Here is a 16,084-nt window from a genome sequence, read left to right as displayed (position 1 = left end):
AACCGTAAAACACTACCAACAGCATTACCCCCCTACACTACCCAACACCACTGCACTACCCTAAACCCTAAAACACTACCCTCAGCATGACCCTCTACACTACACAAATGCCACGGCACTACTCTAAATCCTAAAACACTACCACCAGCAATACCCCCTACACTACCCAAACACAACTGCACTACTCTAAACCCTAAAACACTACCCCCAGCATGACCCCCCTACACTACATAAACACCCCTGCACTACCCTACTGCACTACCCTAAACCCTACAACACTACCCCCAGCATGACCCCTTACACTATCCAAACACCACTGCACCGCCCTACTCCCTAAAACCCTACCCCCAGCACGACCCCCTACACTACCCAAACATCACTGCACTATCCTAAACCCTAAATCTACCCCAGTACGACCCCCTTCACTACACAAACACCATTGCACTACCCTAAACCCTACATCTACCCCAGCACAACCCCCTAAACTACACAAACATCACTGCACTACCCTACACCCTAAAACACTACCCCCAGCATGACCCCCTACACTACAGAAACATCACTGCATTACCCTAAACCCTAAACACTACCCCCAGCGTGACCCCTTACACTACACAAACACCACTGCACTACCCTAAACACTAAAACACTACCCCCAGCATGACCCCTACACTACAGAAACACTACTGCACTGTCCTAAACCCTAAAACACTACCCCAGCACGACCCCCTACACTACCAAAACACCACTGCACTGCCCTAAACCCTCAAACACTACCCCCAGCATGATCCCCTACACTATACAAACACCACTGCACTGCCCTAAAACCTAAAAAACTACCTGCAGCACGACCCCCAACACTACCCAAACACCACTGCATTACCCTTAACTCGAAATCTACCCCTAACATTACCCCCTACACTACACACACACCACTGCACTACCCTAAACCCTAAAACACTACCCCCAGCATGACCCCCTACACCACACAAACACTATTGCAATACCCTAAACCTTTAAACACTACCCACAGCAAGACCCCTTACACAACACAAACACCACTGCACTACCCTGAACCCTAAAACACTACCCCCAGCATGACCCCCTATTCTACCAAAACACCACTGCACTACCCTAAACCCTAAAACACTACGCCAGCATGAACCCTTATACTACACAAATACAACTGCACTACCCTAAACCCTAAAACACTACCCCCAGCATGAACCGCTGTACTAAACAAACACCACTGCACTACCCTAAACCCTAAAACACTACCCCAAGCACGACCCCCTACACTACACAAACACCACTGTAATACCCTAAACCCTAAAACACTAACCTCAGCATGACCCTCTTCACTACCCAAACAGAACTGCACTAAACTAATCCAAAAAGCACTACCCCCAGTACGAACCCCCAGTACGACCCAAACACAACTGCACTACCCTAAACCCTAAAACTCAACCCCCTATACTACACAAACACCACCGTACCACCCTAAAACGTAAAACACTACCCCCAGCACTACCCCCTATGCTACCCAAACACCACTGCACTATCCCAAACCCTAAAACACTACCCCCAGCATGACCCCCTACACTACCCAAACACCACTGAACTACCCTAAACCATTACTCCTAGCACGATCCCCTACACTACCCAAACACACTGAACTACCCTAAACCCTACATCTACCCCAGCACAACCCCCTACACTACACCAATACCACTGCACTACCCTACACAGTAAAACACTACCCACAGCACGACCCCCTACACTACACAAACACCACTGCACTACCCTAAACCCAATAACACTTACCCCAGCACAACCCCTACACCATACAAACACAACTGCACTACCCTAAACCCTAAAACACTACCCCAGCACGATCCCTACACTACACAGAAAACAACTGCGCTACCCTAAACCCTAAAACACTACCACCAGCACGACCCCTTACACTACCCAAACATCACCGCACTACCCTAAACCCTAAAACACTACTCTCAGCACTACCCCTACACTACCCAAAAACCACTGCACTACCTTAAACCCTAAAACACTACCCCTAGAACTACCCCCAATACTACAAAAACACCACTGCACTACCCTAAACCCTAAAACACTACCCCCATCATGATACCCTACACTACACAAACACCACTGCACTACCCTACTTCACAACCCTAAACCCTAAAACACTACCCCCAGCATGACCCCCTACACTACCCAAAGACCACTGCACTACCCTAAACCCTAAAACACTACCCCCCGCATGACCCACTGCACTACCCAAACACGACTGCATTACCCTAAACCCTAAAACACGACCCTCTACACTACACAAACACCACTGCTCTACCCTAAAATCTAAAACACTACTCCCAGCACGACCCCCTACACTACCAAAACATCACTGCATTACCCTAAACACTAAAACACGTCCCCCTACACTACACAAGCACCACTGCTCTACTCTAAACCCTAAAACACTACCCCAGCACGACCTCCAACACTACACAAACACCTCTGCACTGCCCTAAAACACTACCCTCCGTACGACCCCCTACACTACCCAAACACCACTGCGCTGCCCTAAGCCCTAAAACACTTCCACCATCACGTTCCCCAAACACTACCCAAACACCACTGCACTGCCCTAAACCCTAAAACCATACCCCAGCGCAACCCCCTACACTAGCCAAACACCACTGCACTATCCTAAACCCTAAATCTACCCTAGTACAACCCCTTACACTTCACAAAAACCACTGCAGTACCCTGAACCCTAAAACACTACCCCCAGCATGACACCCTATACTACACAAACAGCACTGCACTACCCAAAACACTAAAACACTACCCCCAGCGTGACCACCTATAACTACACAAACACCACTGCACTACCCTAAACCCTAAATCTACCCACAGCATGACCCCCTACACTACACAAACACCACTGCACTACCCTAAACCCTAACACACTACCCCAGCATGAACACCTATACTACACAAACACTACTGCACTACCCAAAACCCTAAAACACTACCCCCAACCTGAATACCTACACTACACAAACACCACTGCACTACCCTCAACCCTAAAACTCTACCCCAAGCACGACCCCCTGCACAACACAAACACCACTGTACTACCCTAAACCCTAAAACACTACCCCCAGCAAGACACCCTTCACTACCCAAACACAACTGCACTAATCTAATCCCAAAACCACTACCCCCAGCACAACCCCCTAAACTACCCAAACACTACTGCACTACCCTAAACCCTAAAACATGACCCACTACACAACAGAAACACCACTGCACTACACTATACTCTATAACATTACCCCCAGCATAACCCCCTACACTACACAAACACCATGGCACTACCCTAAACCCTAAACCACTACCCACTACACTCCACAAACACTACTTCACTACCCTAAACCCTAAACCACTACCCCCAGCATGACTCCCTACGCTACACAAACACTACTGTAATACCCTAAACCCTTAAACACTACCCCCAAAACTATCCCCAATACTACACAAACACCACTGCACTACCCTAAACCCAAAAACAATACCCCCAGCATGACCCCTACACTACACAAACACCACTGCACTACCCTAAACCCTAAAACACTATCCCCAGCATGACCCACTACACTACCACAACACCACTGCACTACCCTAAACCCTAAAACACTACTCCCAGAACTACCCCCAATACTACACAAACCCCACTGCACGACCCTAAACCGTAAAACACTACCAACATCAGTACCCCACTACACTACCCAACACCACTGCACTACCCTAGACCCTCAAACACTACCCTCAGCATGACCCCCTACACTACACAAACACCACTGCTCTACCCTAAACCCTAAAACACTACCTCCAGCACGACCCCCTACAATACACACACACCACTGCACTACCCTACTGTACTACACTAAACCCTAAAACACTACCCTCAGCAGTACCCCACACACTACCAAAACACAACTGCACTTCCCTAAAAAATAAAACACAACCCCCAGCATGACCCTCTACACTACACAAACATCACTGCACTACCCTAAACCCTAAAACACTACTCTCAGCATGACACCTTACACCACACAAACACCACAGCACTACCCCAAATCATAAAACTCTACCATCAGCAGTAACCCCTACACTACCCAAACACAACTGCACTACCCTAAACCCTAAAACACTACCTCCAGCAGGACCCCAACACTATCCAAATACCACTGCACTACCCTAAACCCTAAAACACTACCCCCAGCATGACCCACTACACTACCACAACACCACTGCACTACCCTAAACTCTAAAACACTACCCCCAGAACTACCCCAATATTACACAAACCCCACTGCACTACTCTATACCGTAAAACACTACCAACAGCAGTACCCCCTATACTACCCAACACCACTGCACTACCCTAAACCCTAAAACACTACCCTCAGCATGACTCTCTACACTACACAAACGCCACGGCACTACCCTAAATCCTAAAACACTACCACCAGCAATACCCCCTACACTACCCAAACACAACTGCACTACTCTAAACCCTAAATCACTACCCCCAGCATGACCCCTACACTACACAAACACCCCTGCACTACCCTACTGCACTACCCTAAACCCTAAAACACTGCCCCCAGCATGACCACCTACACTATCCAAATACCACTGCACTACCCTAAACACTAAAACACTACCCCCAGCATGACCCACTACACTACCACAACACCACTGCACTACCCTAAAACCTAAAACACTACCCCCAGAACTACCCCAATACTACACAAACCCCACTGCACTACTCTATACCGTAAAACACTACCAACAGCAGTATCCCACTACACTACCCAACACCACTGCACTACCCTAAACCCTAAAACACTACCCTCAGCATGACCCTCTACACTACACAAAAGCCACGGCACTACCCTAAATCCTAAAACACTACCACCAGCAATACCCCCTACACTACCCAAACACAACTGCACTACTCTAAACCCTAAAACACTACCCCCAGCATGACCCCCTACACTACACAAACACCCCTGCACTACCCTACTGCACTACCCTAAACCCTACAACACTACCCCCAGCATGACCCCTTACACAATCTAAACACCACTGCACTGCCCTACTCCCTAAAACTCTACCCCCTGCACGACCCCCTACACTACCCAAACATCACTGCACTATCCTAAACCCTAAATCTACCCCAGTACGACCCCCTTCACTACACAAACACCATTGCACTACCCTAAACCCTACATCTACCCCCAGCACAACCCCCTACACTACACAAAAACCACGGCACTACCCTACACCCTAAAACACTACCCGCAGCACGACCCCCTACGCTACACAAACACTACTGCAATACCCTAAACCCTTAAACACTACCCCCAAAACTATCCCCAATACTACACAAACACCACTGCACTACCCTAAACCCAAAAACAATACCCCCAGCATGATCCCTACACTACACAAACACCACTGCACTACCCTAAACCCTAAAACACTATCCCCAGCATGACCCACTACACTACCACAACACCACTGCACTACCCTAAACCCTAAAACACTACTCCCAGAACTACCCCCAATACTACACAAACCCCACTGCAGTACCCTAAACCGTAAAACACTACCAACATCAGTACCCCACTACACTACCCAACACCACTGCACTACCCTAGACCCTCAAACACTACCCTAAGCATGACCCCCTACACTACACAAACACCACTGCTCTACCCTAAACCCTAAAACACTACCTCCAGCACGACCCCCTACAATACACACACACCACTGCACTACCCTACTGTACTACACTAAACCCTAAAACACTACCCTCAGCAGTAACCCACACACTACCCAAACACAACTGCACTTCCCTAAAAAATAAAACACAACCCCCAGCATGACCCTCTACACTACACAAACACAACTGCACTACCCTAAACCCTAAAACACTACCTCCAGCATGACCCCCAACACTATCCAAATACCACTGCACTACCCTAAACTCTAAAACACTACCCCCAGCATGACCCACTACACTACCACAACACCACTGCACTACCCTAAACCCTAAAACACTACCCCCAGAACTACCCCAATACTACACAAACCCCACTGCACTACTCTATACCGTAAAATACTACCAACAGCAGTACCCCCCTATACTACCCAACACCACTGCACTACCCTAAACCCTAAAACACTACCCTCAGCATGACTCTCTACACTACACAAACGCCACGGCACTACCCTAAATCCTAAAACACTACCACCAGCAATACCCCCTACACTACCCAAACACAACTGCACTACTCTAAACCCTAAATCACTACCCCCAGCATGACCCCTATACTACACAAACACCCCTGCACTACCCTACTGCACTACCCTAAACCCTAAAACACTGCCCCCAGCATGACCACCTACACTATCCAAATACCACTGCACTACCCTAAACCCTAAAACACTACCCCCAGCATGACCCACTACACTACCACAACACCACTGCACTACCCTAAACCCTAAAACACTACCCCCAGAACTACCCCAATACTACACAAACCCCACTGCACTACTCTATACCGTAAAACACTACCAACAGCAGTATCCCACTTCACTACCCAACACCACTGCACTACCCTAAACCCTAAAACACTACCCTCAGCATGACCCTCTACACTACACAAAAGCAACGCCACTACCCTAAATCCTAAAACACTACCACCAGCAATACCCCCTACACTACCCATACACAACTGCACTACTCTAAACCCTAAAACACTACCCCCAGCATGACCCCCTACACTACACAAACACCCCTACACTACACAAACACCCCTGCACTACCCTACTGCACTACCCTAAACCCTACAACACTACCCCCAGCATGACCCCTTACACAATCCAAACACCACTGCCCTGCCCTACTCCCTAAAACCCTACCCCCAGCACGACCCCCTACACTACCCAAACATCACTGCACTATCCTAAACCCTAAATCTACCCCAGTGCGACCCCCTTCACTACACAAACACCATTGCACTACCCTAAACCCTACATCTACCCCCAGCACAACCCCCTACACTACACAAATACAACGGCACTACCCTACACCCTAAAACACTACCCGCAGCATGACCCCCTACACTACACCAACACCACTGCACTAGCCTAAACCCAAAAACACTTACCCCAGCACAACCCCTACACCATACAAACACCACTGCACTACCATAAACCCTAAAACACTACCCCAGCACGATCCCTACACTAAACAAACACCACTGCACTACCCTAAACCCTAAAACACTACCACCAGCATGACCCCTTACACTACCCAAACATCACCGCACTACCCTAAACCCTAAAACACTACCCCCAGCATGAACTCCTATACTAAACAAACACCACTGCACTACCCTAAATCCTAAAACACTACCCCAAGCATGACCCCCTACACTACACAAACACCACTGTACTACCCTAAACCCTAAAACACTAACCTCAGCACGACCCTCTTCACTACCCAAACAGAACTGCACTACCCAAATCCCAAAAGCACTACCCCCAGTACGACCCCCAGTACGACCCAAACACAACTGTACTACCCTAAACCCTAAAACATAACCCCCTATTCTACACAAACACCACTGCACTACCCTAAAACCTAAAACACTACCCCCTATACTACCCAAACACCACTGCACTATCCCAAACCCTAAAACACTACCCCCAGCATGAACCCCTACACTACCCAAACACCACTGCACTACCCTAAACCATTACCCCTAGCATTATCCCCTACACTACCCAAACACCACGGCACTACCCTACACCCTAAAACACTACCCGCAGCACGACCCCCTACACTACACAAACACCACTGCACTACCCTAAACCCAAAAACACTTACCCCAGCACAACCCCTACACCATAAAAACACCACTGCACTACCCTAAACCCTAAAACACTACCCCAGCACGATCCCTACACTACGCAAACACCACTGCACTACCCTAAACCCTAAAACACTACCACCAGCACGACCCCTTACACTACCCAAACATCACCGCACTACCCTAAACCCTAAAACACTACTCTCAGCACTACCCCTACACTACCCAAACACCACTGCACGTCCCTAAACCCTAAAACACTACCCCAGCATGACCCCCTACACAACCAAAACACCACTGCACTGCCCTAAACCCTAAAACACTACCGCCAGCATGATCCCCTACACTACACAAACACTACTGCAATACCCTAAACCCTTAAACACTACCCCCAAAACTACCCCCAATACTACACAAACACCACTGCACTACCCTAAACCATAAAACAAAACCCCCAGCTTGACCCCTACACTACACAAACACCACTGCACTACCCTAAACCCCAAAACATTATCCCCAGCATGAACCCCTATACTATACAAACACCACTGCACTACCCTCAACCCTAAAACCCTACCCCCAGCATCAACCCCATACTAAACAAACACAACTATACTACCCTAAACCCTAAAACACTACCCCAAGCATGACCCCCTACACACACAAACACCACTGTACTACCCTAAACCCTAAAACACTAACCTCAGCACGACCCTCTTCACTACCCAAACAGAACTGCTCTACCCTAATCCCAAAAACACTAACCCCAGCACGACCCAAACACAACTGCACTACCCTGAACCCTAAAACACAACCGCCTATACTACACAAACACCACTGCACTACCCTAAAACCTAAAACACTACCCCCAGCACTACCCCCTATACTACCCAAACACCACTGCACTATGCCAAACCCTAAAACACTACCCCCAGCACGACCCCCTACACTACTCAAACACCACTGAACTACCCTAAACCCTAAATCATTACACCTAGCACGATCCCCTACACTACCCAAACACCACTGAACTACCCTAAACCCTACATCTACCCTAGCACAACCCCCTACACTACACCAATACCACTGCACTACCCTACACCCTAAAACACTACCCCCAGCACGACACCCTACATTACACAAACACCACTACACTACCCTAAACCCAAAAACACTTATCCCAGCACAATCCATACACCATGCAAACACCACTGCACTACCCTAAACCCTAAAACACTACCCAGCGCGATCCCTACACTACACAAACACCACTGCACTACCCTAAACCCTAAAACACTACCACCAGCACGACCACTTACACTACCCAAACACCACTGCACTACCCTAAACCCTAAAACACTACTCTCTGCACTACCCCTACACTACCCAAACACCACTGCACTACCCTAAACCCTAAAACACTAACCCTAGAACTACCCCCAATACTCCACAAACACCACTGCACTATCCTAAACTCTAAAACAATACCACCAGCAGTACCACCTACACTACCCAACACCTCTGCACTACCCTAAACCCTAAACCACTACCCCCAGCATGACCCCCTACACTACACAAACACAACTGCACTACAATAAAACCCTAAAACACTACCCCCAGCATGATACCCTACACTACACAAACACCACTGCACTACCCTACTGCACAACCCTAAAAATCTACCCCCTGCATGACCCCCTACACTACCCAAAGACCACTGCACTACCCTAAACCCTAAAACACTACCCCCGCACGACCCACTGCACTACCCAAACACCACTGCATTACCCTAAACCCTAAAACACGCCCCCCTACACTACACAAGCACCACTGCTCTACTCTAAACCCTAAAACACTACCCCCAGCATGACCCCCTATACTACCAAAACACCACTGCACTACCCTAAACCCTAAAACACTACACCAGCATGAAACCCTATACTACACAAACACCACTGCACTACCCTAAACCCTAAAACACTAACCCCAGCATGAACTCTTATACTAAACAAACACCACTGTACTACCCTAAACCCTAAAACACTAACCCCTGCACGACCCTCTTCACTAACCAAACAGAACTGCAATACCCTGATCCCAAAAACACTACCACAGTACGACCCCCTAAACGACCCAAACACAACTGCACTACCCTAAACCCTAAAACACAACCCCCTATACTATACAAACACCACTGCACTACCCTAAAACCTAAAACACTACCCCCAGCACGACCCCTACACTACACAAACACCATAGCACTACCCTAAACCCTAAAACACTACCCCCAGCACTACCCCCTATACTACCCAAACACCACTGCACTACACCAAACCCTAAAACACTACCCCAGCACAACCCCCTACACTACACCAATACCTCTGCACTACCCAACACCTTAAAACACGACCCCCAGCATGACCCCCTACACTACACAAACACCACTGCACTACCCTAAACCCAAAAACACTTACCCCAGCACAACCCCTACACCATACAAACTCCACTGCACTACCCTAAACCATAAAACACTACTCCCAGCACGACCCCTTACACTACCCAAACATCACTGCACTACCCTAAACCCTAAAACAGTACTCTCAGCACTACCCCTACACTACCCAAACACCACTGCACTACACTAAACCCTAAAACACTATCCCCAGCATGACCCCCTACACTACACAAACACAACTGCACTACCCTAAAGCCTAAAACACTACCCCCAGCATGATACCCTACTGTTAGAAATGGCGATTTCTGGTTGGCTGGGGCTTGCGCCAAATCCAGGCAGAAACCACCACTCTAGTCAGGGCAAGGAAGGTACACGCCAAAGATAACCCCTGCTCACCCCCTTGGTAGCTTGGCATGAGCAGTCAGGCTTATCTCTGAGGCGATGTGTAAAGCGCTTGCGCGCGCACCCAGCAACAACACCCAAGGCCCACCACAAAGGAAACTCCACACAAGGTATTCTTTAAAAATAGCCTTTGTATTATACACAACACATTAGATAAAAACACACACTCTACAATGTGCCAACAGGCACGGGCAGAATTTACAAGGGATTATATGTACAGGGGACAGGGCCACATGGACCACTGTCAGGAATTAGCACTTTTTAGAACTTAGCACAAAAATATAAAATTATTGTAGCACAAAAATAACATGTATAGCACAAAACCAGTACTTACTGGTATCAGGTAAGTACCACCTACGTAACCCTAACTGGAACCTCACTAGCACCACCTGTACTAGGAGAAAACAAACAACCACCTAAGTATCACAATACCTGTAGGGGTAATAGCACATTACACATGATGCATCGCAACACATTCAGAGGTGTAGGGAAGGAAAACACATGATGCATAAAATACATTCAGCGGTGTAAAACAAGGCACATGACGCATAAACACACATTAAGAGGTGCAGGAAAGGAACAATAGCGCCAAACTCACATGAGCCACCACCTGTGGCAGTCCCTAGGCCAACTGGCCTTGTCGGGGCTAGGACGCCCTATGTCCCAGCAAAGTCAGGGGCAAGACTGCGCAGGAGGTGCAGTCCCAAAACTCAGAGTCAGGGCAAGACTGCGCACGCAGTCAGGGCAAAGCACCAAGCGTACCACCTGAACGTTGCAGCTGCCCACTAAGTGCTGGGCAGCTGGGGAAAGGCTTGGGCACCACTGTGCCCTTGGGAGCCCTCTCTGGGCTCTGGAATGGTGTATGCCACGCGTTGGAGCCTCTCTGGGCTCTGCTAAATACTGCCCCGTCGTTGGAGCGCACCAGCGCTCTAAAGCACACAATGCCCGGCTTGGGTTGGAGCCCACTAAGCTCTAAACAATTCTGCCCCCACGTTGGAGCCACGTACAGGCTCTAAAGATAAGCATCTGGGCCCCGTGTTGGAGCACGCCGGCTCAGGAAGTAACTAATGCCCCCGATGGAGCGGCCCGCAACTGCGGCGCCGCTGTGGAGGCCAGGGGCAGAGTCACCAAACGGGGGTCCCACTCACCTGGGACTCCCGCGTTATCCCCGCTTCCGCTCTATTCGTTGCCGGCCACACTTCCACCAGGCAGCAGCGTCACGCTGCCTCACTCTCCTGGTTTCCCCCGGCACCACGGAGCTCTCCCTGGAACTCGGGGGCCCCGGGCGCAGGGGCCTTCTTCGTCCTCGTGGAGTTTTTCTCTGGGCATGGAAGACTGTCCGTCAGCCTTGCACTTCCAGGACTTCCGACTCTCCAATCAACGAGGCCCCGGTTGCTAAGCAACACCCCGTGCACTCTCCAACCGCAGCGCGGCTCTCCTCTGACGCGGCGGGTGACGTGGCAAGGTGCTCCCGGGGTTCCTGGGCCGGCAGCGGTGATTCCTGGGCAGCGCGGGGTAGGCACCCGCTCGGAGGCAGAAACGCGGGGTGGGCACCCGCTTTTAGAGATCACAAGAAAGCGGCAGGAGGCGGGTTGGGCACCCGCTTCCAAGGTACCGATGCGGGGTGGACTCCTGCTCGGGATTTCCCAGCGCCGAGATGCAGGGTGGGCACCTGCTTGCTAAACACAGAGATAAGCGGGGTGGGCACCCGCCAACGAACCCACAATGCGGGGTGGGCTCCCGGCTCCATTCTCCGCAACAAGAGGGGGAATCCCTACGCCGGGGATTCCCTGGCCCTGCAGAGGCGACACGGAGCGCTCTAGAAACGCTGGGGCACCAGATAAAGCGCGTCTAGTGCTATATGTAAAATAGGAGCGCTTCCAGGCGCTTAGGGATGCAAGTCCAGCCACCAATTCCTGGTAAAGTCTTTAGGAAGGTAGGCAGGGGGCAAGGCTGGGCCCAGAGCCAGCTCACTGGGCCTCCAGGCAGGGAGGTAGTCCAAGTGGCGGTCCTCTGGCCCTGCAACAGCAGCAGCCCCCTCAGGCAGGATCCTGGAAGAGAACAGTTTCTGTGGGGACACAGACCCATTTTTATACAGTAAAACCCTTTGTTCTTGGTTCAGGGTGAGGGGGAAAACCAGTCGCAGCTGGTTGGGGAGCACCCTTGATGTGCTCAGCCCCTCACTCTATTCACTGGCAGGGCTAGGGTCGTCAGTCGCACCACAGGGGGCGGAGCCAGCATTGTGTGGGGAAAGCCCTGCCCTATTCAGATCCAAGGTGCACTCCTCCCCAGCCATCACCATGCTAATCTCACACTCACCACTGGGGCAGACCCAACCAGACTCCTGGAGCCAGGTTCACCAACCAGCTCCAGCCAATCACACGCCAGACACACTTTACACTAATATGCCAACTCCTAGAAGTGGCACTTCCGCACATGACATAATCACGCATCATACACCATTGCGAAGCATTCAATCACACGAGTCCGCACATACCAAACTCGAGCCTGCACACCCCATGCATCAGGAACTACCAGGGACACATACATTCCCCATGCATTCCTATGGGAGGGCAGGCCTATCTCACCACATGCACTCAGAGTGCACACGCACTTTACCCTGGGACACAGGGAAAGTGCGCAGAAACCAAAAACCACTATCACCAAGTCACCAATAAAAGCAAAAAAAGTTCAGTGGTGAACCTGCCAGAAGGGCCAAGTCCAACACCTACACTATACAAACACCACTGCACTACCCTACTGCACTACCCTAAACCCTAAAACACTACCCCAGCATGAACCCCTGCACTACCCAAAGACCACTGCACTACCCTAAACACTAAAACACTATCCCCCGCACAACCCCCTACACTACCCAAACACCACTGCATTACCCGAAACCCTAAAACACGACCCTCTACACTACGCAAACACCACTGCTCTACCCTAAACCCTAAAACAGTACTCCCAGCACGACCCCCTACACTACCCAAACATCACTGCATTGTCCTAAACACTAAAACTCGTCCCCCTACACTACCCAAAGACCACTGCTCTACTCTAAACCCTAAAACACTACCCTAGCACGACCTCCTACATTACACAAACACATCTGCACTGCCCTAAAACACAACCCCAGCAAAACCCTCTACACTACCCAAACACCACTGTGCTGCCCTAAGCCCTAAAACACTTCCACCATCACGATCCACAAACACCACTGCACTGCCCTAAACCCTACAACCCTACGCCCGGCATGACCCCCTACAACACCCAAACACCACTGCACTATCCTAAACACTAAATATACCCTAGTATGACCCCTACACTACACAAACACAACTGCACTACCCTAAACCCTAAAACACTGCTCCAGAACGTCCCCTTACACTACACAAACACCATTGTACTGCCCCAAACCCTAAAACACTACCCCCAGCATGACCCCCTATACTACACAAACACCACTGCACTACCCTAAACACTAAAACACTACCTCCAACATGACCCCCTACACTACCCAACACCACTGCAATACCCTAAACCCTAAAACACTACCCACAGCAAGACCCCCTACTCTACACAAACACCGCTGCACTACCCTAAACCCTAAAACACTACCCCAGCACAAACCCTTATACTACAAAATCACTACTGCACTACCCAAAACCCTAAAACACTACCCCCGCATGAACCCCTACACTACACAAACACTACTGCACTACCCTTAACCCTAAAACTCTATTCCAAGCACGACCCCCTACTGCACTACCCTAAACCCTAAAACACTACCCACAGCAAGACCCCCTACTCTACAAAAACACCGCTGCACTACCCTAAACCCTAAAATACTACCCCAGCACGAACCCTTATACTACACAATCACTACTGCACTACCCAAAACCCTAAAACACTACCCCCAGCATGAACCCCTACACTACACAAACACTACCGCACTACCCTTAACCCTAAAACTCTATCCCAAGCACGACCCCCTACACAACACAAACACCACTGTAATACCCTAAACCCTAAAACACTACCCACAGCACGACACCCTTTACTACCCAAACACAACTGCACAACCCTAAACCCAAAAACACTACCCCCAGCACGACCCCCTACACTACCCAAATACCACTGCACTACCCTAAACCCTAAAACATGACACGTTACACAAAACAAGCTCCACTGCACTACCCTAAGCCCTAAATCTACCCCCTGCACAACCCCCTACACTGCACAAACACCATTTCAATACCCTAAACCATAAAACATTACTCCCAGCACGACCCCCTAAAGAACCAAAACACAACTGCACTACCCTAAAAGACGACCACCTACACTACACAGACACCACTGCACTACCCTAAAGCCTAAAACACTACCCCCAGCACTACCCCCTACACTACACAAACACCACTGCACATCCCTAATCCCTAAAACCCTACCCCCAGCACTACCCCCTACACTACCCAAACATCACTGCACTATACTAAACCCTAAATCTACCCCGTAAAACCCCGTACAATACACAAACACCATTGCACTACCTTAAACCCTACATCTACCCCAGCACATCCCCCTGCACTACACAAACACAACTGCACTACCCTACACCCTAAAACACTACCCCCAGCATGACCCCCTACATTACACAAACACCACTGCACGACCCTAAACCCTAAAACACTACCCCCAGCATGACTCCCTACACAACCCAAACACCACTGCACTACCCTAAACCCTAAAACACTACCCCCATTTTGTCCCCCTGCACTACACAAACACCACTGCACTACCCTAAACGCTAAAACACTACCCCCAGCTCAACCCCCTACAACACCCAAGCACCACTGCACTATCCTGAACCCTAAATCTACCCTAGTATGACCCACTACACTACACAAACACCACTGCACTACCCTAAACTCTAAAACACTGCACCAGAACGTCCCCTTACACTACACAAACAGCACTGCACTGCCCTAAACCCTAAAACACTACCCCCAGCATGACCCCCTATACTACACAAACACCACTGCACTACCCTAAACACTAAAACACTACCACCAGAATGACCCACTACACTACCCAAACACCACTGCAGTACCCTAAACCCTAAAACACTACCCCCAGCGTGACCCCCTACACTACACAAACACCACTGCACTACCCTAAACCCTAAATCTACCCACAGCATGACCTCCTACACTACCCAAACACCACTGCAGTACACTAAACGCTAAAACAC

The sequence above is a fragment of the Triturus cristatus genome, chromosome 1_1 (genome assembly GCF_964204655.1).
Source record: "Triturus cristatus chromosome 1_1, aTriCri1.1, whole genome shotgun sequence".
Taxonomy (NCBI): Eukaryota; Metazoa; Chordata; class Amphibia; order Caudata; family Salamandridae; genus Triturus; species Triturus cristatus.
The sequence above is the reverse complement of the archived record's forward strand: the minus strand, read 5'-3'. Positions refer to the sequence as shown.